Source organism: Stigmatopora argus, chromosome 1 (genome assembly GCF_051989625.1).
Source record: "Stigmatopora argus isolate UIUO_Sarg chromosome 1, RoL_Sarg_1.0, whole genome shotgun sequence".
NCBI lineage: Eukaryota > Metazoa > Chordata > Actinopteri > Syngnathiformes > Syngnathidae > Stigmatopora > Stigmatopora argus.
In genome coordinates, this window is record NC_135387.1 from 10,893,275 (window position 1) to 10,918,839 (window position 25,565).

The 25,565-nt window shown below is 38.2% G+C and overlaps 2 long non-coding RNA genes across 6 annotated transcripts in view; both read left to right on the plus strand.

The window, feature by feature from the left end:
* The first annotated feature begins 217 nt into the window (after positions 1 to 217).
* Positions 218 to 14,674, plus strand: LOC144077502 (uncharacterized). Its single transcript, XR_013301030.1, has 3 exons — positions 218 to 345; positions 11,819 to 12,019; positions 12,998 to 14,674. It is a non-coding gene; the product is annotated as an uncharacterized LOC144077502 (long non-coding RNA).
* A 3,828-nt stretch (positions 14,675 to 18,502) lies between these two features.
* LOC144085515 (uncharacterized) overlaps positions 18,503 to 25,565 on the plus strand; it is a 151,749-nt gene continuing 144,686 nt past the window's right edge. For all 5 annotated transcript variants that reach the window (XR_013304167.1, XR_013304169.1, XR_013304168.1 and 2 more), the window contains exons 1-2: positions 18,503 to 18,650; positions 21,973 to 22,055. This is a non-coding gene — a long non-coding RNA (uncharacterized LOC144085515). The remainder of the gene's footprint in view (positions 18,651 to 21,972; positions 22,056 to 25,565) is intronic.

Sequence of the window (25,565 nt, forward strand, 5' to 3'; positions counted from 1 at the left end):
ATAGAGCCGCAACAAGACATGGATTATGACACTTCCGCTATTTTTTTTCAGAACAAAATACTATCTTTTAAAAAATTCCATCGCTGTTCCGAAATTCAACCATTCTCCTATGTATTAAACATTTTATATATTTAAAAATATCTCCAGATTTTATATTGCTATTCTCCTGTGAATATTTTGCGGGAAAAGTATATCAATCATTTAACTTCCGGTAAATGTTCTGTTCATTCCTGTGAACTTGATGGAAATACTTCAGGAGCGATGGATTGTTTTGTTCGGGGTTGGTTGCTGCTTCTGTACATTGCGGTTGCCATTGTGAGCAAGGAGGTGCTTTAAATCGTAAAAGTATGTAGACCTTTCTACTATTGCACTAGCTCTCGAGTCACGTTAATCCACAATCAAAGTCATTTTCTCCGTATTATGTACTCTTACTTCACTTCTTGAGCAGTCCAATTGCTCTTAAACGAACCCTGGAGGAATTTAAACAGATTTTCGAATAAAAATGATTTAATTTGTATGTTTTCTATATTATTGGTCATATTGGGCGTATATTCCTTAAATTGGCAAAAGGATGGGCACTATAACTTTCATTGGACTGGTTAAAATAAATGGTGCATTTTCTGTATTTAGAAAAAAACCTAAATATATAGGACCAGGCTGCATTATTTTCCTTTGAATCTGGGCTCTTCTCATTCTTTCTGGAATTTGCAGCGTTATCTTTGGTTTGATGACAATTTTGGATGTGGAAGGAAACTGGAATACCCAGAAGAAGAAAAACACACGGGCACAAGGAATCATGCAGTCTCTAAAAAGGAAAGCCACAGCCAAGGATTGAACCCTTGCGCTCCAAACTGTGAGGCAGTGCAAACTACACAATTAATGTGCTGCCCTGTTAGGTTATTTGAAAGTGTAAATTGTCGATTGTTGTGAACAATGTGAACTGCTGGCAACGAATCGGTGTCACCCAAAGTGGATTGGACTAGGCTCCCACACAAGTACAACACAGTAAATGGACGGACTGCCTTGTAAATGATACAAATTGAAGGTGTGTCAGTGGCATCATACGTGTCTCTTTATGTTAGTCAAGGGAAATTATGTCTGTTCGAATAGCCTGCATCCTGAGCATATGCCATGATGTTGTCACCTCCTGAATTAGGTTTTGACATAAGGTTCGTTGCTCTGTAATAAATGCTGAGAATACCATGCAGGGCAGATATAGGCTTGGCCCATCCCCAAATCTGCGTGACACTAATCTCTCTAATAGCCTGGAGCAGATCTCAAACATAAGCGCTGCTAAGCAATTAGGGGGTCAAAGGTCTCAGGGGACCTTCTGCCAAGATGCAAGCTGAGTCACCTCTTCTATATTGGGGTGTTACCTTTCATTTTCATTAAAACACATTTCTGTACATAGCTTCAGGCACCAACCCTTTTAGGTGAGGAGTTCATTTTGCCTTAGATGAGATTTCCCTTGCAGTGAGTTGGGAAAATGACTTAAACAGGCTATTAGAATCCAGGATGAAATATTCAATTATATTTCACACATTTTAGTGTGAGCTTAATAAGCAAGAGGTGTTCATTTCAACCCTAAAAAGATGGATAATGAGATTACATACTGGTAATAGATTACTTTAGATTGCATCACAAAAGCCATTGCTGTAAATCTAAAAAGTCTATGTACATAGTTTTACCAAGTTAAGTATTTCAAAACTAAATTTGTTAACCATTCATTTAACCAGTGATGTGCCATCAGGGCCTTCAAGGCCTTCTCTGCTGGCCTAAGAAATATCTGTATCACAGGCTGATGTTAATTATATTTTGTCCATGAATACTTATTAAATAATTCCAAATTGTCTGTCAGCTTCCTTTCATTGCTTTCCCCCTGGTTGCACTGCTTCCAGAATTGTGTTTTCATATTGAAGCATTTAACCAATCACATTTCAGCCATTATTTGTTGCCAGGATCAGAAATCTGCCTCAAGGCCTTCACTGTCAGTTCTGCAGGCTCTGCTGCATTAAACAAGTGTCGATAATACTGTTGCTTCAACCAATCAGAATTCGATTTGGTGACACCAAGGCCTTCTCCCAGTTGTAGGGATAAGTCATTTCCTTCTCGCAGGCGTAAGGATACGTCATCGCTTTCACCAACTATGATTGGCTAGTGATAGAGTGGACTAGCCAGAGCTACCAAACTGTATCTGAAGCGAGCTGCACAAGCAAATATATTGTTGTGTTGATTTAATAGCGGTTTTGTCAACCCGCAATGGCTGAAGGAGGAGAAGAAATGGATTTGTTTGCAGATTTACTGTCAAAGCCATTTTCAAGACGGACTTTTCAAGAAGAAAAGCTGGACATCATTAAGAAAGGTCGGACAACTCCGAAGCAAGCAAGCCTGTCACAACAGGGACCAAACATTTTCAGCACTAATTCGAATAAAAACGTATGCCAGAAATACGACAGGACAGGCTCGACATTCAGCATTAGCTTCGATGGCGATAGAAAAGAAGGAGGAAAGAAAGGAGCATGATATTGTGTACAGGTAAAAAGGATTTTTGGTGAGTAAAATATTGCTATATTCCTAAATAATATTTCAATTGTGAGGTTATTATTGATTATCTTTTATGTATCGCAGCTGTAGCTGCAATAGAGGTTTTATAGCCATAAAAATAGTTTTTGAGGGTTGGATTGATTCCGACAGCTGAAGGCAATGCTAGGAAATTCACGGACCGCCACTGCATTTAACCTATGACCTTATTAACTAAAAAGGGGAAATAAGAGTAAAGGCCACCTGATGGTGTAATGATTCACTCACCTGACTTTGGTGTGGGTAGGAGCAAATCAATTCCTGCCGTTGGTCGTATGATTGCAAGTGCGAATGGTCATCTGTCGGCTGAATGGCAACCAGTCCAGAGCATTTGTCATTGGGAGCCTCTTTTGCTCACTACTTTGATCATTGGGTTGGAATGGGTTTTGATGTTGGAAAAACATTTTACAATGGTTTATCATGGTCTAATTCTTTTTCTTATTGCTTTAAATGTAGCATTCACTGCCATTGACGGTGATGTTTAATCCATTAGAAATTGGGGGGAGCAGTGAATGATATTTTTTCAGTGCCATTGACTGTAGCTAATCTTCCTCACTACGTTACACTTCAATTAATAAACTTAAAAGTGCATCGCCTATTATTTTTTCAGGGAATTAGGGAAAATAGAGAAAACGTCAAGGAAAATTGATAGGTAATAAAATCCTGACAAGAAGTCAGCAATGTCATTACCTACTCTGGTTGACTTAGCTTTCAAATTTCACAAATTGATTGGTTAAGAGACATTTCCTAGAATCTTCTCTTGTGGAACACAGCTTGAGTATGAAGGCATCGTGTAAAACGTCCAGAAATGGGATTGAACTGTGAGGCGGACATGATACTAGTCATCCCCGAATACGGGATGAATAAAGTTATCCAATCCAATCCAATTCACTGTGCCGCCCCCAAACCAGCTTATATATCGAAAAAGACAATTGTGAAAATTGAAAATGCATTACCATTATGGATTCAGCTGAAGAAGAAGAAATTGAAACACGTGGCCTTACTCAAGACATCCACCAAGGGCTACGCAACATGGTACATTCTGTTTGACAAGACCCAAGAGATTGACAACAACATGGTCAGAGCTGCATTCAACAATGAGACGAACATGGTGTTATACAATGCCAACAAATCCCCATCCCGATGTTCCCTTGTCTTCCAGAAACCATTGTCAGAGCCTACTGCAAAAGCTTTTGCCAGTCGAGACGAACTCTCGACTCCACCAAAGTAATATGCAGTATAGTATTCATATTTTATTTTCATTTTGTCTTATTTTTTAATTATTAATTGTTCATTGTTATTATAAGCATTTATAGCATTGATCATGAATGTATTCTTATTAAATACACAAGTACATATGCATACAGATATAGTTTATCAGTCAGCGGTAAGATCTTTTTTTTTAAATAATTTTTTGGGAGGTGGGGTGACGAGGCTATTTTGCAGAAATCCAGCATTTGTGTACCGTCTCAGTCCGCATGATTGAAACAAGTGGATTGGAACTATCTATTGGTTTATTTCTGCCAATGACAGCCAATGGGTAAAAGGTATGTTTACTGTTCATATGCACTTTTCCTCTTTAAGATGAACTTTTTAATTTGAACTCTGTGTTGCTCTAGGACAGGTGTCAAACTCAGTTTGATTCGCTGGCCACATTAATGCCAACTACCTCTCATGTGGGCCGGACCAGTTGATTTTTGGCCCAAAAAGTGAACTTGCGTCCCGCCATTCACGGCGCTACACATCCATACCATTCAGTCAATATAGATTGGAAGTCTAGTGCTGTCATTGGCACTGAGAGATGAGCATTCACCGCCTCTAATATTGTGGATCGAATTTCTGGGATGCTTCCTTTTCGTTTGTCGGTTCCTGCTGATTTTGGGGCATTTACAGGTTACTTCTTGGTTGTTTTATGTTTGTTCGACCGAATCATTTACATTGATAAGGAAGGATTGCCTGAATGTTCGCTTTGTAGCGAGAAGCTGTCAAATAACAAAAAGAGTCATGTAGAAAGACAACTACAGTTAAGGCACGCTAAATTTGCAGCCGAGTACCCGTTTGGGAAAGAGAGAAAAAGTGCTATTGTATTACTTCTGGAGAAATTAGAGGAGCCCAAAAATAGACTCCATTACTGGTGCATTGTTGCAACCCAGAAGATAATAAAACGTGGAAAACCGTTCACAGATTGGGAAGGGGCACGTTATGCATGATGCATTTTGTTGTGGTTTTGTCGAATCCTCAAAATAAACTTGCATCATAATCGTATTTCTTTATTTCATTTCTTTAATTTCATCAAAGCAATGAAACATAATTTATTAATATTGGAATTAAGTTCATCTTGAGGCGGCATCGTACAACAGAGCAGTCACGTGGTGCGTCATTCTCTACAGAATGCATTGTAGGGAAAATAAACATTTAATAATGGATGCTCATGATGTATTTGTAGACAACGTAGTCATTTTGATGGTAGACTAGGTTGCATTTATTATAAGGCTTTAATTTTTTGACATATTTGTTTTTTTTCGTCCAATATGGCTCTTTCAACATTTTGAGTTGCCGACTCCTGCCCTAGCCGGCCACTTCAGGCCTCACCTTTGACACCCGTGCTCTCGGAGAAACCACCTGCAAACTAACCACAGTCAACAGCATTGACCATTAAATCTGTAGCATTCAAGTGAATAATTATTTTTTCGAGTCCATTTTTTTTGTCTTCAAATACTTGGCAAAGCTGCCACTGTGAAAAGGAAATGTAGCTATGACAAAAGGGACTTTAAGAAACCTAATAGGAAACAGACATTCTACCTTTGAGGGAGGAACACTTCTAGCTATGCTTTTAGAGATTTGCTGTCCAGTTCATCCCATTACTCAACTATCAGATGCCAAATCCCCTCTAATGGCATTACACGTGCCAGAATTACGTATGATGATGCTCACTAATGAGAGTTCAGCAGATACCTTACTGGAACCAGCGGCCCCATTGCACAGAGCTGCCCTCAGGCTTAATGGACTCAGTATTGAGTGTCAGGGGAAGTCAAATTTATTGACAAAGGGCTTTTAACAAAAGCAGGTACCTGGCAAAGTGCATTGCAGCACGACAAAAGATGTAAATACACCTAAATGTGGATACATGTGTTTTAGCATTAATGGGTTAGGCTTAAAATATTTCCATAATGTGTCAGTTGGGAGGAAATAGGACGTTATATCTTCAAATATATAGGATAAATAGACAAGTCCTCCAAATCTGAATGTTACTGCCAGGTCATCCGCATTGGACTTTACAAAGTGATTCATCCACTTATAAAGATTACCTTAACACAAACATTTTCCCATTTCTATTTTGAACATTCATGTGCATTAAAAGACGAGGATTTCTAGAGAGACATAAAGCCTCTATGTTTGCTCCAAACCAGTGGAAAATTCATTTATGAAGCTTATTTTTGTTTGCTACATTGCCAGAGTGATTTAATGTCTTTACACACATTCTGAGCCCTGCCCATCCTGTTGTTTCCGAATGAATGATCTTTCTCATTGACTATATTCTGTTTATCCCTGCAGGCTGATCGACAGCTATAAACAAAGCATAGTGGAAACTGCCTAATTACTAAAAACAAAAATTCTCACCATGTATTTGCACATATCCATTTCGGGAATCAAATTATAGAGTCAAAATTAGCCTTCTTCTTTAAATTGTATGCTCCTATGGCTTTTGAATAAGAATCGGTCTGCTTCTCTCAATGAGAGCGCACAAAGAGGAAAGTGGTTGGACGTTTAATGTTAAAGATGACAGCAATGCAAAATTAAGCATAAATCACAGATTTAATTGCTTATATGGTCATCCCTGTGGTGTGCCTGACATACTATACAGCTGATTTGTTTTGTAGTTCTGCTAATTATATATGGGTGCAATGTTACAAGTGGACTCCATCTTTCTGTGATGCAAAGAAGAACAAGGAATGAGAACTTCCAATACATCCAAAATCCTTTATAACAACAAATTTAGAAAATGAAGGTGAGGGGGAAGTAATTCATTACTAAATTGGATTGATTATATGAGATTTTTATAGGCAATATTTCATATAAAATGAGGTAATAAAATGTGTTATGATCATCAAAATCATTGTGAAAGTCACCTTTTCAATGATCAATGTACGGTTTTTCTTGCTTTGAATTAGACTGGAGTGGGATCTTCACCATTGCTAACTGTGAAGAGTTTGATATCTTTAACTCATTCACTGCCAAATTGCATTCACAGTGTGTTTTGCCATTTAGTAATTTATATTAAAAACGTCAATTTATTTAATACTGGCAGCCAGTATCATGGTTTAGTTGATTTAGGCCTTACCATCCAGGTTCCCTACCCCTGCTCTAGAATTATGACTGTGTATTATTATCCTGTCTGCGTGTGACCAGCTTGAGTGACAGCCTCAAATTTTGCGTGCAGTGTGCTGAAAATATGAGGCGGCATGGCCAGGCTAGTTTGAAAGTAACACCAGGTAAATGTGAGCATGACGAAACAGTTGTGCAATTAGCCCACGCTATTTGAGGAATGTAACCTAATACACTGAAACCTTTATAGACAAGTTGTTCCCGGCATTCATGGGGGTGACTGTAGCAGTGAGTGCAGGCATTCAAAATCAAAAGGAGGCCATGTTTTTAAGGTGTTGACCTCCGCAGTGTAGTCAGAATAGTTCTAGAATCAGTGGCTGCTGAGATTTTCATTTCATTGTGTGACTATTAGAGTAGTATGTGAAGGTATTTAAATGCAAACGCACGGCGGCATAGCCAGCACGCCATGTTTGTTTTACCGTAAGGCCGTCCCACTGCTTGTTACTGCCTTCTGCTGCCAACCAATGATACTTTGCAAAGGCTGGTTTGGCTTGTCAGCATTGCTGTAATCCCCACAGTGTGTGTGCAGAAGCAGAGGGGGTCGTGAAGTTTGAAATGTAGTTTTAGATAATAGTTCAAGAGCAGCCAAAAATGTTGAAAGAGCCAAATTGCATGAAGAAAAAAAAATGTCTGCAGCTGCAAAAAACAAAACAAAAAAACTTATAATGAAAGGCAACACGTGCTTTATGTTTTATATTAGCCTACTACTAAAATGACTAAATTGGCTACAAATACATTATGAGCATTCATGATTAAATTTGTATTTTCCCTGCAGTGCATTCTGTAGAGAGCAACGTACCACGTGACTGCTCTGTTGTTACGATGCCACCTCATGTTCATTCATCATTCATTCATCTGCCATACCACCCATCCTTGAAAGGTTTGCGGGAGTTGCTGGACCCTAACCCAGCTGTCTTCGGGCGAAAGGTGGACTACACGCTAGACTGGTCGCCAGTCAGTTATAGGGCACACAGAGACACAAACGATTATCCGCTCCCCCAATCATACTGTCATCAGCGGTAATTGAGCCCACGCCTGCCTGCACCGAAGTCAGGCGAGTGAACCACTACACCACGAGGCGGTCGCCTCGGTAGCGGTATGATTGTGAGTGTGAATGGTAGTCTGTCTCTGTGTGCCCTACTGCTGTCTGGTCTAGGGTGTAGTCTGCCTTTGCCTGCAGTCTTCTGGGATAGGCTCCAGCAACCCCCGCAAACCTTGCAAGTATGTGCGGTTGGGATGATAATGAATGAATGAGAATTAATTTGTCACTCATAAATCGAGACATCTCGGCTCAAACTCAAACTAACATCAGTCATTTTATGATAGTGCTTCTTAATTATTTTCTGTTGTTGTTGATCTTTCAAATGTCCTACATACATACATTACCTCTGTATTTTCTGTGTGTGTGCACATTACATTTAGCTTTCCTCTTTTGGCATTTGAAACAAAACCAAAAATGTTGCTGTGTTGGAACTGAGCTTTCTTGTGTTTTGTAAGCACACACCTCTTATGTGGGTGATTTGTTTTATAGGAGCCAAGGGCTTGAGGGAGTGAGGGAGGAGGCTTAATGGGTTCAGAGATGGTGACATCAGTGGTGGTTTTGGCGCCACTTATCTGCACGGGATCTCCCAGTTCCTCTGGCATTTCCTGAAATGGGTCACATATAGTCCAAATAAAGAGGTTTGCTAACCATTATGCATGTACTACACACTTGAGGAGGAATGTTTTGATGAACATCTCCAGTAAGTTACTGCTCATGTGATACAAAAATACATTTTCTTCCTTCAGGCACCCATTAAAGAGTCATGATGAAGGAGCTGGCGACACGTTTGATCTTAATTTTAACATGTTGAGTGTCTCTGATGTATCACTTGGACTACATCGTATGCTGGAAGATAGTGTCTTAAGATATCCCTGAAGGGATATTACATGCTTCAATAGAAATTTATTGGTTAACAGTCTATTTTCAGAAACTGAAATTACTGACTTAATTACGTGAAGAAGGCAAGGGTTTACCTCCCTTCAGAAACACAACATTCTACAATCACTTTCTTCTTTTTTCTAAGCATGTCTTATTGAGCCACTTAGACACAGAGATTGGATGGGCTCCAGCACCCCCAGCAACCCTTACGAGGATAAATTGGATAGACGGTGAATTAATGAAAAAAATCTGAAAAATACTTATAAAATAAATTATTGACTGAACTTATTCATCTTTTTAACATTTGTAACTGTCACACAAAAATAAAACCCAGTGAACCCAAATGGTTTATATTTTACAATTATAAAGATTTTTTTAATTAGTTTATTTACAAAAAAAGTGTTTCTTGAAAGGTTTAACAGATTATAGCACAAACAAGATGAGATATGTTCATGCAACATTTAGAATTTAACAGGAAGATTGTCTGCGGATGGTCCATTTATCAACAGCAAACTCTATGTATTTTAGTTTGACAAAATGGAAGTGGCATTTATGTTTAAAAATATCAATCCATTTTAAACCAATCTATAAGTGCCTTTCAAATGCCCATATTAACAGCAGCATCTCAAAATGATGTTCAAATGCTAGTTTAATAATTGATAAAACAGGCTGCCTTATCAATATTGGCCAAGCTATCTCACTCTTTTTCCAAGACATGAACATACTCACTATAAAACAAATTTACTATAGATGGTGTTTATATTCTTGGTGAAAAAAAAAGAAACTAACCTTTGTTATTTACCCAACAGAAAAAGAAAATAGATAAGGAGGCAAAAGTGGTTAGCAGTGTCAGAGTTCTGAGATAGAAGGTTCAATCCCAGGTGGGTTCCAACCTTCCCGGGTGGAGTTTCCGGGTGGGCTGAACCCAGGCTTGCGTGGGCTTTCTCCAGATACTCCGGTTTACGATCGGACAACCAAAAAGCATGCATGATAGGGTGGTTGAATACTCTAAATTGACCGTGGTTGAACGTGGTTGAACGTGGTTGGTTGTTCGTCTCGTTGTGTCCTGCGATTGGCTTGCCACCAATTCGGGATACACTTGTTGTCCACAGTTGGCTGGGATAAGCTCCAGCTCCTCTGCAACCCTTGTGAGGATAAACAGTACGAAAAATGAATTAAGAAGAAAAAAAGACAGTAAAGACATTTCTTCCATTCATTTTCAACACCGCTTATCCTTTTCAGGGTGCTGGAGCCTATCCTAGCTGACTTTGGGCAAAAGGTGGATGGACTGCACCAGGGGTAGGGAACCTATGGCTCGGGAGTGGTAAAATATGGGAAAGAGACCTAAGTCTCGAACGCACCAATGGGAGTGTCACGCCGGCACTGTGGCGCCGACACTATCTCTAGCGCCTTTTTAATCATAATTTTTCTTCATTAGAGTCTGCATGCATACTCTCATTGATACTCATTGATTAGCAACAGTGAAAAAAATGTTCTCAAAAGAGTTCAGACTTTTTTTTTTAACTTTCTAAGTGGTGAAATAATTAATAAATGCACACCTTTTCATGTATTTTTACTTTAGTTTTTTACTTTTTACTAAATTCTGAGTACGGCTCTCAAGGATTAATGTTTTAAAATATGAATTGTTTATGGCTCTTTTTGTCAAAAACGTAGCTTGTGGAGAAGCACCATCAATTTCGTCACACGCAGTTTCTGCGTGTGATGACAAGTAGGCTTTTGTGTTGTGGTAATGACGACATGGCCTATGTCCGATTATTATTATTATTATGATTATTATTATTGTGATTCCATTGAGTTAAAGATATATTCCATTCATTTGGAAGCCTATCATTGCGTCCATACTGTCACCCAAAGACAAAATTAGACACATTTTTTAATGCAAAGCCAATTTGGCACAGAAAGACTTTCACATTTCAGAGGAAACTATGGAATAACAATTTCACATATAGGTATTAATCTTGCAGTCTAGAAAGCTGAAGGCATTCATTGTCTCTTGCGGCCAGGATCTGAGGAAAAGTGATCTCTCTTCTGCAGAATATAAAGCAGAGTAAAGGAGAAATGCAACACGAATAATAAACATTATACAAAAGTAAGGACATTTATGCTTGGTAGGTCGTTAGTAAAACCTTTAAAAAAATCTTATATTACTGAAAAGACAGTTTATCACCCGTTTTATCTCTTGAGGCCAACACTTCTTTGCTCAAAACAAGGGTCAAAGCAAAAGCTCTGTCTGGTACTGGCAACAAGTATCTGGCAAATGTTTCATAGGTGCATCCACAAAATCAGTTAGAATGCCCAGTCCAAAAGTGCATGTTGCTGTCACACAGTGGTGGGGTGGTTGCTGCTTCAGTTACTGTTTTATTTTAAAATATTACTCTTCTTATTTTGTGTCCCATCACCCTTTGTGCAACAATAGTCAGCGTGTCCCTTGTCTTGTGCCCGATTGTCTTTGTCCACTAATGCATTGCAACAGCCACAGGCTTTGTATGCTGAGGAAACAGGTGTTCTAAGAGGCTTTTTTTATAAAATAAAACTTAATGTTCTTGGAAAATTTAAAATAATTGTGTAGGTTGAACCAAATCACGCAATTAGAAAACTTTGAAATATTCGAAAAGAACAGATTTCTAATAAAATAGTACAAGTTGACTCCCTATCAGGCTTGGAAGCTCAGAGCCTGTGACAGGTTTTGCATTACTACAACAAACAGACAACAAAAGTGTTATGAGATGAAGAATAGCTGTTATATAACTTGCTCAGCATTACTGGCAGCATTACTGAAACAAAAAGTTTAGTTTGACACTTTTAAGAAATGCTTAAGGGATAGTAAAAAAATGAGAAATAATAATGTTTTGAAGCAATCAAGACACAATTTCCCCTTTCTTAGACATCCCTGTAATAATTGCTGTTCAGGATAATATATGTGGAGCATGTGCATCCTCCCTCCGACTGGATCAAGAATGGGAGGCGCCAAGCTGCCTTTGGGCTTTAAGGGCCTCACAAATCTCTCTCCTCTTGGCCTTTGAAATATGACACTGTGCTGCATCTGCTGACTGCAGAATGCCAGAAATCACCAGCGGTGCCAGGGACTCCCACTGAGGAGAGCACAACCAGGTGGGCGTGACATTTGGGTGTCAGGTGTTAGACGGGACATACTGTATTATGGAAAATTGGCATTTCAATTGCTTGCTACTTTCACGAACAGGAACCAACTCATCTCTTCTGAGCAAAGATGTATTCTGTGTTAAAGTGGTTCATTTTTTTTACCCTACAACCTATAACAAAAAAGTCATTTGTCGATAGTCATAATATTCTATTTTTCTGAACAACTTTAGTATTGGAACAGGTTCTCAAAAGCAGAAGGTCTCTGAACTCATGCAATTAATCAAAGCCCAGAGTCTCAAAAGGAAGCTTTTCTCAAATCTGTCAGGGTACAATTAAGGAGCCAACTCATCTCTTCCAAGTAAAGATGTATTATGTGTTGAAGCGGTTCATTTTTTACTCTATGAACCATCATAAAAAAGTCATTTAATGATAATCATACAAATCTATTTTTCCGAAAAACTTTAGAATTGGAACAGGTTCTCAGAAGCGGGAGGTCTCTGAACTCATGCAATTAGTGTAGAACAAAGCCCAGAGTCTCAAAAGGAAGCTTTTTTTCAAATCTTTTAGAGTACAATTAACATTTGGGATCTCAAAAGACAAAACGATAATCAACATCTTGTTTTCTTCTGTTATCTGGAGCCTCCCTACCTTATTCAGCAGCACAAACACAAACAGCCATGGGAGTTTGTAAGGCGCTAATGAACAATTAGTTCTAACCCACTAATGAGAACAAGTTATCTACTGAACTTTTTAAAAATTGTTTGAGTATAAAACTAATCTTTTTTAATTACCTAAATGCTCAATATAATAGTTTTTCATCTGTGTAGTACTATCTTCAGCAGTGTTCTATTTTCTTGTCATGTCACAGATCTCTTTCTTGCTCTACATGTATGCATCTGTTCTTGTTCTATTACTTTTTAATTTTCTTTTTACAATATAATTCAGATGGTAAGTTATCCGTGATCTCTCTTTTTTTTGTCTTAACAGATGGAAAAACAGGACAAAGGAGCAAACCATTCATGAAGACACGTCTTTCACGCCGCATAGACATGCAAAAATAATAAGCTCGTTTTGATCACCCTCTCCGTGCTGTCATTCATAGAACTCATTTTCTTACCATTAGAATCTTTTGTCTTCTAATCATTTGACATCACAGTCATCTTCAAACGATATTACTGACTGCTATAATAGATGTTACTCGGAAATGAAGGAGCAACATGTATTTTACCTTTGCAGTCAGATCATTTTCACCTGCAACAAAAGCTGCCAAAGAAAAGGTAAGCATTAAAAAAAACACGCACATGCAGACAGAGACCTTACATCTGGATTCCCAGGGAGACAGATGCTAAGAGTGTTAGATGACCTTCCCATGCAATAACAGTCACTCTCTGATGACAAATTCACACTTCCAGGAACATTGTGTTACAGCCACGTGTACAATTCCGCCTTACAATTATTTCACATGTATCTTGATTCAATGTGCTCTCTTTATAGCACTTCCTTGCAATTGGAGAAAGCCATTCATTGCACTGAACAAAGGGTAACAAGTACATGTTTACATTCATTTCAATGGTAGTTGCCTTTTCAAATTTTAATTGTATTTCTGAATTAATTCTTAAATCTCTGCTCAATTTGACTGACGTAGAGATGCCTTAATTGGAATCAAAACAAATCACTTTAATTCAATTTTTATTGGAGGCTGAAGGCATGTCAAGTCACCACTTAAGGTTGTTGTTGTTGGTCTTATGGTCATTACGGTTGAAGTCCTACTCCTCTGTCATTCGTAAATTGATCCTCTTGAAACTTGCGATCGATGAAAAATGAACTAATATCTATCAATTTTCAAAGCAGGCTTGTTGATTTTTTTGTGTGTGGGTGGAATAATTAATTGCTTAATTGTAAGAAATGAAAACTTAATGGAAGCACTAACAAGCAGTGTAACGGAGAATTCACACAGTTCGAAGTCTTTGTCACTACAGATTTAACAATGAACTTCATTGTTTTGGTAATACTTCATCTTGTTAAATTAAATTGGGTAGCTAATACAGCGTTTTACTTTGCATGTTCATTATATATCAATAATTGTACTGTAAATCTCGTACATCAATACATCATGCTCAATTCTCGAGCTTCCTTGAAATGCACAAAATGTAATTACTTTCAGAGTTGAGGTTATAAACTAAAGTGCATTATGTCGCTGAGACCTTTTCGCTACATATTTTTATTTCAGGTTGTAATTCATTGCATCTTTTTTTGTTTATCTGTATTGCACTATAACGGTGGCATGTTACTGAAATTCACCAAAAATTTGATTCAAGTTGTATTTATCGCCACAGATTTCCAAGGTGATGATCAAGGAACAAAAGGGGTTCAAACATGTAACTAGAATCAGTCAAGGCCTTAATAGATTAAATGCAGATGTCTTTTTCATTCCAGGAAGAAGCAGAGAACATATCTCATTTCATTTTCCCTATGTTTGATGTACTTGACATCACACAGCGTGCTTAAATGGCATTAGACACTGTAAGTTAGCTTCTACTCAGTTTTTGCAAAGTGAAACCATGAAATATGGCTGTTAGATGGTCTCGGATTGTCCAAAGCCACTACTCTTAGATTCGGTCTCTTGGGTGTACAGATGCCGAGAAGGGTGCACATATATATACTTTACACAACCTTTTTCTGTGCAACATTTTGATGAAAAAAAAGCCCTTGTCATGAGAACATTTAATTCACACATCTGGAAACAACCGTCAAACCGTATCAAAATTCACTACCGCCTCCAAATCTGGAATGTAGTGTCTGTGTCAGTGTGTGACTGGACCAATTTTAAAATCTTTGAAATGAACAAATCATTTTTCAAATTATGATAATTGTTGGCGACCTCTTTGAATAATGAGAGGATGAACTTTATCTGTCACTAATTAATAAAACACGAGTTTGTGTGTTCAGTCAAATCCATTTTAGTTGGACGTTTCAGATCGATGTTTGCTGGACTCTAACAACGCCATAATTTTCTTGGCTTCTATCTCGCTTGGCCTTTCATCTTTCATTTAGGCTGCAGGCATTGATTTAGTGCACCATTGACATCAAACCCGACCACTGTCTTTTATTCGCTCGAGTTTCATTAAAGCCAGGATTCACAGGTACTCGAGTCGGTTCGCATGCAGGATCTACATCAAAAGGCAGGATTATCCATCATATATGTCAGGGAGATGCCCTTCAGGAAATGTGAAAGGAGAATTAAATGCTGCAAGCCTCACTAGCCTGTTGGAAAAGAATGAGATATACAAAGAGAGGGGTTTTTATTAAAACTCATGCCTTTGAATTTAGAAATATTGGATAAACTTGAGAGGAATACTATATACCAGCACCATTTTCAGATTTTCTTCATTAGGAAATAATGTCAATTTAGACACTATTAATTAAATAGTTAGTGCAAAGGTCACCTGGTCATTTGGATGATTTCTAATTTCTCCTCCAGATGTTTATTCTGACTTCCTGACAACTTGATGACTTTGTTTGTGAGTATTTCTTCATTAGCCTGTAAACTCTAACCACTCATATCGCTCCATTAATTTGCCAGTCTTAGTGGTGGATTGATTTTAATTAGACTTACTTGATGGGAACTTAATATCCGTCAATTATATAAGAGACAACAGAATAACAATGATGGAGCTGTGCTCTTAATTATTCCCCTGCTGATGATTTGCTAGAAGTAGGATGACAAACCTTGCAGGCTGTTCTCAATCTGTCTTCAACAAGAGCAATATTTGAATATCAAACAAGACTAGAAACTTTACTTTTGTAACAACAATAGGCCTGCATGCATGTCTGTGGAAATAAGTTCATTTAATTGGTGCATCTTTAAAAGTGGCGGCCTGGTGATGCAGTGGTTAGCATGTCAGCCTCACAGTTCTGGGGTCAAGGGTTCGATCCCAGGTTGGTCCACACTGTGTGGAGTTTGCATCTCCCTGGGCTTGGTTGGGTTTTCTCCTGGTATTCCGGTTTCTTCCCACATCCCAAAAACATGCGGGGTAGGCTGGGTGGACACTCTTGACCCTAGCTTTGATAGGTTGTCGGTTTGTGCGCCCTGCAACTCAGGGGGTTTCCCGCCTGGTGCCCATGGTTGGCTGGCACAGGCTCCAGCACCCCCCGTGACCCTTGTGAGGATAAGCGGTATAGAAAATGAATGAATGTTTAAAAGCACACATTTATCCCCATTCCTCCAAGTATAAAATATGAGACCACCCATGTCTGCTGGTAGCATTAAGAATTCTATGAGACCACAAAGCCATTTTTATTTTATTCATCACCTTTTCAGATTTATATTCTTTATGCTGCACTGAGCAAAATGCAAGAAAAATTGTTCCTCATACATTTGCACACACCTGACTGACAATTATGTCTAAGTCTACTGCAGATCGGTGGTTTTATTGCACGACCTAAAAATACATCTCTGCAAAATCATGAGTAACATTCACTCATTCACTGCCTTTGATGGTGAATGATGTCCGATCTATTTGAACTAGGATGGTTGCCAGTGAATGATTATTTTTCAGTGCCAGTGACGACGATGGACGTGCAATTCAAGTGTACTGGGTGAATGATCCTCCCAGTTCAATTGAATCAGCTATCTATCGTTGTCAGTGTTATTAAAAGAAGTTTAACCAATTCACCCCTTGAGTCATTAAAAACATGTTTTTCCTCTTATAAAGTATATTTAAATGTGCACTGCCTGTAAAGCACCTCAACAAGACAAATTCAGAATAGATAAAAACTGCACCTAAATATTGGAAAATAAAAACTGCACCTAAATATTGGAAAATAAAAACTGCACCTAAATAATGGAAAATAAAAACTGCACTGAATGATTCCGTCAAAAAAATATTTGAGAATTAATGTAGACACTGGAGTGGAAAATGTTGCTCGTCAAATAAATGAGTTGCTTGTTTGAAGATAAACCTGCTTTTAGGCAGCTTTCAGGCCTAATTTAAACTGTCCCATTAACTGTCTGTCATCTGCAATGTGTGATGGATCGATCAGTCAGTCAGTCTGTCACCAAGTCAAACAACCAAGCAACCAAATGAACAACCGACCCACTGTTTTCGGACCTGCACCAGTTAGCCGTGGACTACAACAGATTTGGATTCAGGAACACTCTTTGAACCAGTGGCCCCGCTGTCATACTCTTTTTCCAAGGTCAAGGCCACAATTCCCACAAGCTAAACTCACAGACAGACGCTGTCGTAGAAATTCATGTCAGAAAGAAGTGGATTGGCCAATGGTGATGTAATAGACCTTATGAATGTGTCCAACTCCTCCACGTCCGGGCACCCGGCCAAGCAGCATGAGCTCATGTGTCCTTGGAAAAATAAATGGGCGAGAGACATCTTTCATTCTTAAGTAGCCTCTTGACAAATGAAATGGGACCAAAGCACTTTTTTTTCATAATACTTTAGACAATAAAAGCACTGCACTACATTAACTCCACCAATCAGAGAAAGCAGCTATGCTGTAATAAAATTAATGTCACATCACATGAAGCAACAGTTGACTGGTTTTCTTTCTTTACCCTGATGTATGTGAAATGTGGTTAGCCAAGAGGCTCCAAATGAGCTGCAGATAAATCTTAAACTCATCTAATGATAAATTCCTCTCACGGGGTTTGTGTTAATTAGTGAAATAACTTTTTGATTTAAAATACCCCAAAATAACACAGTACGTACATTTATTAAAAGTCATCAATTCCAAACTTGAGCTTTTGGAAAGTGGTATATACTATACATGAAATAAAAATGTAATCTTGAAAACACTGACCTCTTGTGTAACAAATGTGTAATTACAATTAAAAGTGCACAGCAGAGCAGAAAAGAGTCGTAATAATTAGCTATCAAGTAATTAAATTAATGTATTTTCTAAATCCATATATCAAGACTATAGTACATAAATAAGTAGATGCCAATGTATCAGATAGAAAATAATTTTCTTACTTTTATTTCAAATATATATACCTATATAATATATAGTTTCTTATTTAAAAATGTATATATAGTATATATACATTTTTCAATAAGAAACTATATGGGATTGTAAATACGTATTAAATTTCAAATCGATTTCATCTGTTTTGCATCCGTCTTAAGGAGATATTTGAATATTTACAATTTCCAGTGACTTATCACGTTTGTGTGGCAAATAATAATAATAATAATAATAATAATAATAATAATAATAATAATAATAATAATAATAATAATAATAATAATAATGATATACAAATTTATTAAAACATTATCCCTATATATTGGTGTCCAATGTTATTCTAAAAAGAAAAAATAAAGAAAAGGAACAGCAAAAAGATTAGATTCTATTCACTTTACGGAAGTGTTTGCGTTTGTGTTGTCAATTTGCGCCATCTTGTGGAGACAATAAGTGTTTTCAAAGATTTTGCAAGTGTACGTACTAAAAGGCTGACTGGTCGTGAATTTCCAAGTTCGTACGTAATGTGACATGTTCATAAATTGGGTAGGAACTATAAATGCCAGCTCAAGATAGCGATGTTACGTTTTAGTGTAACAATCGACCCAATTTTCTCTGCTTTTCTTCGGTTCACATGAATCAACATTGCACTAAACTAACAGTAAGTCAGTATGCATTAAGATGTTTGTGGCAGTGGGTATAGAGTAGTTCTACGTAAAGTAAACATTAAAATGGGCACTCGATTACGATTTATTGATGAGAATTCCATGTAACAAAAATGTTAATTTACATCTCCAATAATGCATATTGCACACACTTGTATGCACATGCATGCGCACGTATTGTGTGCATAAATACTAAATAGAGATTTTACTTGTAGTTTACTGTATTGTTGTAACTTTTCTGTAATGGAAAATGTGTATTTTCAAAATAAAGAATAAAATATTTCTGGTCCCAACCACGGAGTTTAAAGTAAGAAATTGTTCTTTTACAAATTTACTAATTCCTATTTTCTTTTTGATAATTTTAGAGTACATATTGGCAGAAAATGAATCTGACGTTGTTGCCTAAATTAAAAACCACTGAATTTAAAGTAAAGTTTAGTAAAATGAAATGACATTTCAAAGCAGAAAAAGATCAGCGCTGTACTTTTATGAGGGCTGTAAGTGAACAAACAGGGTCTATTGCTGGAATTGTTAATTTTATTTAATTTAATGAAAGACGTCAAGTCTCCTGGGTCAGCAACAGATTTAAAACCTTCCAAATGCGTCAAACTCAGCTCCCTAGGATCAATATTTGACTGCACATCTGCACGCAATGGTCAATTTGACAACTTTTTGGGGACACATGGATTGATCTGCACCTAGACAAGCAGCCCAGTTATTTAACTACAGCCCACAGCAACAAAGTCAACGCAGAACAGAGATCCTAAAGCGTCTCATCAATATCGCATTTACATTTTGAGGACACGGTGAGGGAAAAAAATTGGAAAACGGGAAGCAAAGGGAGGATATCTTATGAACAACAGAGCGGAGGTGAGGAAAACTTTTGTCTTCGTTATGGCAGTTGAGACAACTGTCTTCAGAAATAATTCTCTAATCGCCTATATTCTGCATTATATATATGATGGTGATATAGAGTGGAGGTTTTATTCAATACAGTGGTACCTCGAGATACGAGCTTATTCCGTTCCGGGACTGAGCTCGTATGACAAGATTCTCGTAACTCGAGCGGAAGTTTCCCATTGAAATGAATGGGAAACAAATTAATTTGTTCCAACTCTCTGAAAAAAACACCAAAAACAGGATATTGGATTGAAAAAAATGTTTTATTTCTTATAATTCGCCATATATTGACAAAGTAATAAATAACGAGTGGTTTGATAGTAATAATGTGTTTAATAGGAGTAAAATTAGACACATTTAGCGGAGGGTATAGACAGCGGCATACACAGAGGCGGGGGGGGGTGCTCGGGGGGGCTTTATCCACGGCAGCAATGCACTCGTAAACGAACAAACAAATTTAAATTAACTTGGATAACTATATACAGACACTCAACGTTTAATGTAACTTCAAACAAAACTAAATTCTAAATTTGTTGTAATCTTTTTTTACCTTACGTAGTTCTACGGGTTGACACCACCTGGCCGCTCCGCCGAAGTCTTCAAAACGAACGCATCAAGAGTTGTTTGTTTTTGTCTACCCTTCAAAATATTTCGATAATGTCGCATACAAATGTCATCACAATAGGATAACGCACGACCACTTGCCAACGAGAAATAGTCTTTAAAGAACGATCGCGGGAGTATCTTTCCTGAGAAAAAATAACAGGAAATACAATAGTTGAGCTAACCCACGTATTGATTGTGGGTAATGAAGTTTTATTCTGAGAAAGGTTGCCATTGCCTATGGGTGTTGTGTGCACGAGTATACTTCATTACCCAGAAAGCCCTCTTTTTGCTCGCTCGTTGTGCGTTTCCTGGTCGTATGAGAAACTCGTCTGAATTAATTAGTTCCGTGCTCGTAGATATTGTTATACACGAAAGATATGCAAAAAAAAATGCCATGGCCACCTGGCTTGGTCGCATCACGAAATTTTGACCGCATCACGGGCGAATTATTTGATCGGAATTTCCCCCGTAAGACGAGCATTTTGTATGATGAGCGGTCGTATGAAGAGGTACCACTGTATTTAGATTAGATTAGATTAAACTTTATTTAATTCTAGATACCGTATTTTCACGACTATATGGCGAATCTCATTTAAACCTGCAGTGCTATTTCTGTATTTGACACACAAAGGACACAAGTTTTTAAAGACGCAGCCAGGCATGGCAAAACATACACCAGTTTAAACATACGGACACACGCTAAAAACACGTTTTTAAAAGGCAACGGAAGCAAAACTGAGTTCGGATGTACTTTATTTAGCCATTTTACAATGTACTCACGTCATCATCACTCACAAATCCATCAAAGTCCTCATTTTCTGTGTCCGAATTGAACAATTGTCCAAATGAGTCATCGAAAACGCTGAGTTTTATACATTTGTCTAGGCAGCCACAATCCATTCGCAAATAGTAGCTAGCATAACTAGCCCGGCCCTGCCTGCCACCGTTCGTAAAGCTGTGTTGATGTCGATGTCCATGCCAACATCTAGCGTCAGGAGTTCTTTTGTGAATCCAGCCGGAATGACGGCGAGCACCAAATTAGTGTGCTCGCCGTCATACTGAGTGTATTGACAAAATAACTATATATCCCAGCAGTCACTGCGCAGTACTTTTTCTACGGGGAAAATAGGAGAGTCGGGGGCTGCTTGCCGTAGTTGTTAGAGCTATAGAGGATGGTGTACCCTATCGACTGATTTATTTTATTTTATCGTGATAACCATTTTAGTATTGGTCCATATATAAAGCGCACTGGAATATAAGGCGCCCTGTCTATTTTGGAGAAAATGTAAGACTTTGAAGTGCGCCTTATAGTCGTGATAATACGGTAGTCATTACTCACCTCATTGCTCATCTCATTTTCAGGACCGCTTTAACCTCATTAGGGTTGTAGGGGGTGCTGGAGCCAATCCCAGCTGTCTCCGGGCCAGAGGTGGGGGACACTCTGAATCGGTGGTCAGCCAATCGCAGGGCACAAGGACACGGACAACCATGCACACGCTCACCCATACCCAGTGGCAATTTAGTGTCCAATCAACCTAACATGCATGTTTTTGGAATGTGGGAGGAAAACGGAGTACCTGGAGGAAACCCACGCAGGCCCGGGGAGAACATGCAAACTCCACACAGGTGGACCGACCTGGACTTGAACCCAGGACCCCAGAGCTGTGAGGCCGACTCGCTAAGCATTTGCCCCACCAGGCCGCCTATTAATAACTGTTGCTCTTTTCTTATTGATTCCAACTAGGTCCATCAAGTGCCTATTGCTTAATGACTGTTAGTGGTGATTTTTTTTAACACTTTTTTTTTGTATAGGTGGTCTTGCCTTGAACAATGGTCCCTGGATTGCAAGTGGCCTACCATAAAATTGCAGAGGGGCCTTAAACACAAAAGTTAAGGTGAGTGGTTCTCTTTTTTTGGTATAAAGGAACTTTTTACATTGGATTATTTTACATGTATGTACCAAGAAGTGTTCTTAACACACTTTAGTTGTTAATTGCAATTAAGATTTTTAGTGTGACACATTAGAAAAATGTGATCAATATTATTGAGATGAGAAAGGCTAGCATTAGAGGTTTACTTTCGGGTAAACGCATATGACCACATCTTCTAGCCCTTACCAAATCGTGTTGAGTGATTGTGATATTTTCAGTCATACTGTTGTCGCCATCTGGCTCTTAATAAGTGATGCCTGCTTTTCCGAAAGCTCAGTGTTAGCCAGTCAAAATTACTCCTGCTCCCATTTCACTTCAATTTTCCTTCTACTTACACCTTTAAGTTGGTCATGAGGAAAGTCAGTGGATTGTTCTTTTTAGAATACCATGTTTTAACAATTTAAAAATCAAATTGACACCATGAACAGTTTTCTGGAAAATGATGAGTTGAGGAATATACACACTTTATGTTACTATTATCCATTTCAAACACTGGCCCAACAAAAATATCTTATTAAATGTAGAGGCATTGTCACGGCCACTCTTATGAAATTTACCAACAACTGGAATCCTCCAACAATCAACTACTCCAGTTTTACTGATGGGTGAGTTTCATGTGTAGCTCTGTCTGAATCCTTTCATCTCCTCCACCATTTGCCATGTTGTTGTGTTGTGCACTTGAAGCTGGAGGTTGAAGCATTGGGATATCGGGATGTGTAGTTTGACATGCTAAAACAAGTTAAGGTTGTGTTGGCCCACGGAAATATAATGACAAAAATTAACACCTCTAGGTTGTTTACAAAGGGGATAGTAATCTTCTTTTTATGTGTTCCCAATCCCACTCGCTCCTACTGATCTTTATTCCCGTACTTCCCAATCACAGGAATTTTAATGCCCGTTGCGTGATTTGCAGGATTTCCCCAAATTATTCACATTTGCTGTTGACCTGATTTTTGTATATTTGTAATACTGTAAATAAAGATAAAAAAACAACAACAACAAAAATGATAACACCCTCCCCTGCTTCACGTCCACATCCTGTCTTCAGTTACATCTGCCTTTCCTCTATATATTGACAGCATGTCTTCAGGGAGTGCACCTGTTCAATTAAGCGGACAGCTCATTGAAGTCACATAGCGACATTTTTAAATTTGCCGCACACATAAGAAAATTTCAGATTTGTACGCCCTATAGTCGTGAAATTACGGTAACCTGCCACATTTAATTCTGATCTGTCCACAAGTAACGAGTACTAACTATTTGAATTCCAAAATGTATTTAAAAAATATTACAATAATTATACACCCTTAGACTACATTTTTTAAAATTCTGATCCGTAAAGGAGGAATTGCAGTTTTAGTTAGTGCCATTCCACAGAACAAGAGCAACAACAAAAGCAAAGTACGTGAGGATAAAAAGCAAGCATTCTTTCCTTTTTTAGCGTGTTTGTGATAACTTTAAACTTACTGAGATTCCTAACAATGGCCGTTTTGTTTTAGTTGCCAGTTTTGGTAAAAAATTGACAAATCTGTACCAAAAGAAAACATAAGCTTCAGACATGAATTACATATGGTGTTTATAATATTTACTTTTATAAGATGACTCACCTCTTCATAGAATAACTTACTTACGTCCCAGCTCAAAGTTTATTTTTTTATTTTTTTTAAGATAACAATGGGCCGCTACATTAAATGTGTAATAACAGTTTAAGGATCCCATCCATCACTGGTGTCATATGAAGCATCTAGCATGATGGAGGAGGAAAGAAAGAGATCTGTCTTCATGGGTCATAGTTTTTCACCATATTAGACGGAAAATAATTGGTCGTTCATCAATAGCAATAAATGAAAGCCCGCATGATTTATTGCCAGTACAATAAAAATTGGATTGTGACGATGATGGAGCTGACACCTGTTATCACATTCCCCTCGACGTCTTACTCCCAACCTTATTTAGCTGCATTAGAATCAAAATGTTGACCACAATGATTGATATGGGAAAATTCCAAGGTGAAATTTATATGAAGGAATATCGCGATGATAAATAAATATGATTTATAATACAGCATGATAGCATATTTCTCTTTCAACCTAAACCCCATATTATTTTCTCATGTAAGAGACATTCAGTATTCACATAAGTATAAATTAGTTAAGGATAAAAAAGTAGCTGATACAGTTTGGTTCCTCGTTGAAATTAGCCTGCTTAGGTGTAGAACCAAATGAGATACTCTTCACAACACACTCCCCCTTACAGTTAGGCCAATGCCACATAAAGCTTGCACTGGGCTTAAAACATCAGTTGATTATGTAACTTCACCCCACTCCTATTCTACTATTCAGATTCAGAATGAAATGTTCACTGTCTAAATTTCCATAAAACAACAGCTCACTAATATTTACATGCTGCTTGATTTTCCACGTGCTGCATGTGCCATAGAAAAAGACAGTTTAGCATAACATGTCCCCTTGAATGAGTGAAGAACATTGTTTTATACCTACTCACTAAGTAAAGCGCCTTGAGATAACTTGCTGTGAATCTGTGCTCAAACTAAAATATCCTATGACCTGACTCGCACAGCCCCGCACTTTCTTTGCGCTGTCATCCTTGTTCCGTCCACGGGAGACGTCGAGGCGAGGTAGGAGGGATTAGGACCCAATCGCGGGGAAGCAGGTGAGGACAAGGCAAATTGTGCTCATAACCAAAACTTTAATAACTTAGGAGGGACCTTACAAAATAACAAGGACTTGGGAAACGTAACATGAAACCAAACCGGACTAGGGAAAACACGTGGAATGTAGCAACAAGGTAACGTGGATGCATGGTAAGGGAATTTAGGCAGACGATCCAACAATGACATTAAACTCAGTGGGGTTTAAATAGACAAATCAGGGACTAATTTCGAATCAAGCGCAGCTGCGCGAACACAACGGCAAGGCAGGAGGGACAAACGAGAGTCGGGAAAAACAATAGCAGGCTGCTCCTAACAATCCTCAACACTACCTCTTCTTTGTCTACTTCTGTCTTCTTTCACTTCATCTCCTCAATCTGTTTGTCAGCCTTGACACGTCTTTATTCCCTTTCTCATAACAATGTTGAAATTGTCTTCCCCTTTCTACCCGGTACTTCTTACAAGATTCTTACCACCTGATTTTTTGCTTCCTCACTGTACTCTCCACTGACTTTTTTGCCTCCTGTGCCCTCAGTGAAGCCCGGAAACCCCTTCCCTTGTCTGACTTGTGTTATTCTCTTTACTCTCTCCTCCCTGAGTAATTGAAGTAATTTTCCACCTTGTCTATGATAAATGTGTCCCACTCTCCTGCCGTGCCCTTCTACGTAAACCGGCCTAATTAAAGAAAACATTCCATGATTGCCTATTTTTCCTGGAGCGTGACAACCTATTATTCTCCTCAGCACCTGATTAGAGAGTTATTATGCTTAGATTTAGATTGATTTAAGCGGGCAGCCTAATAA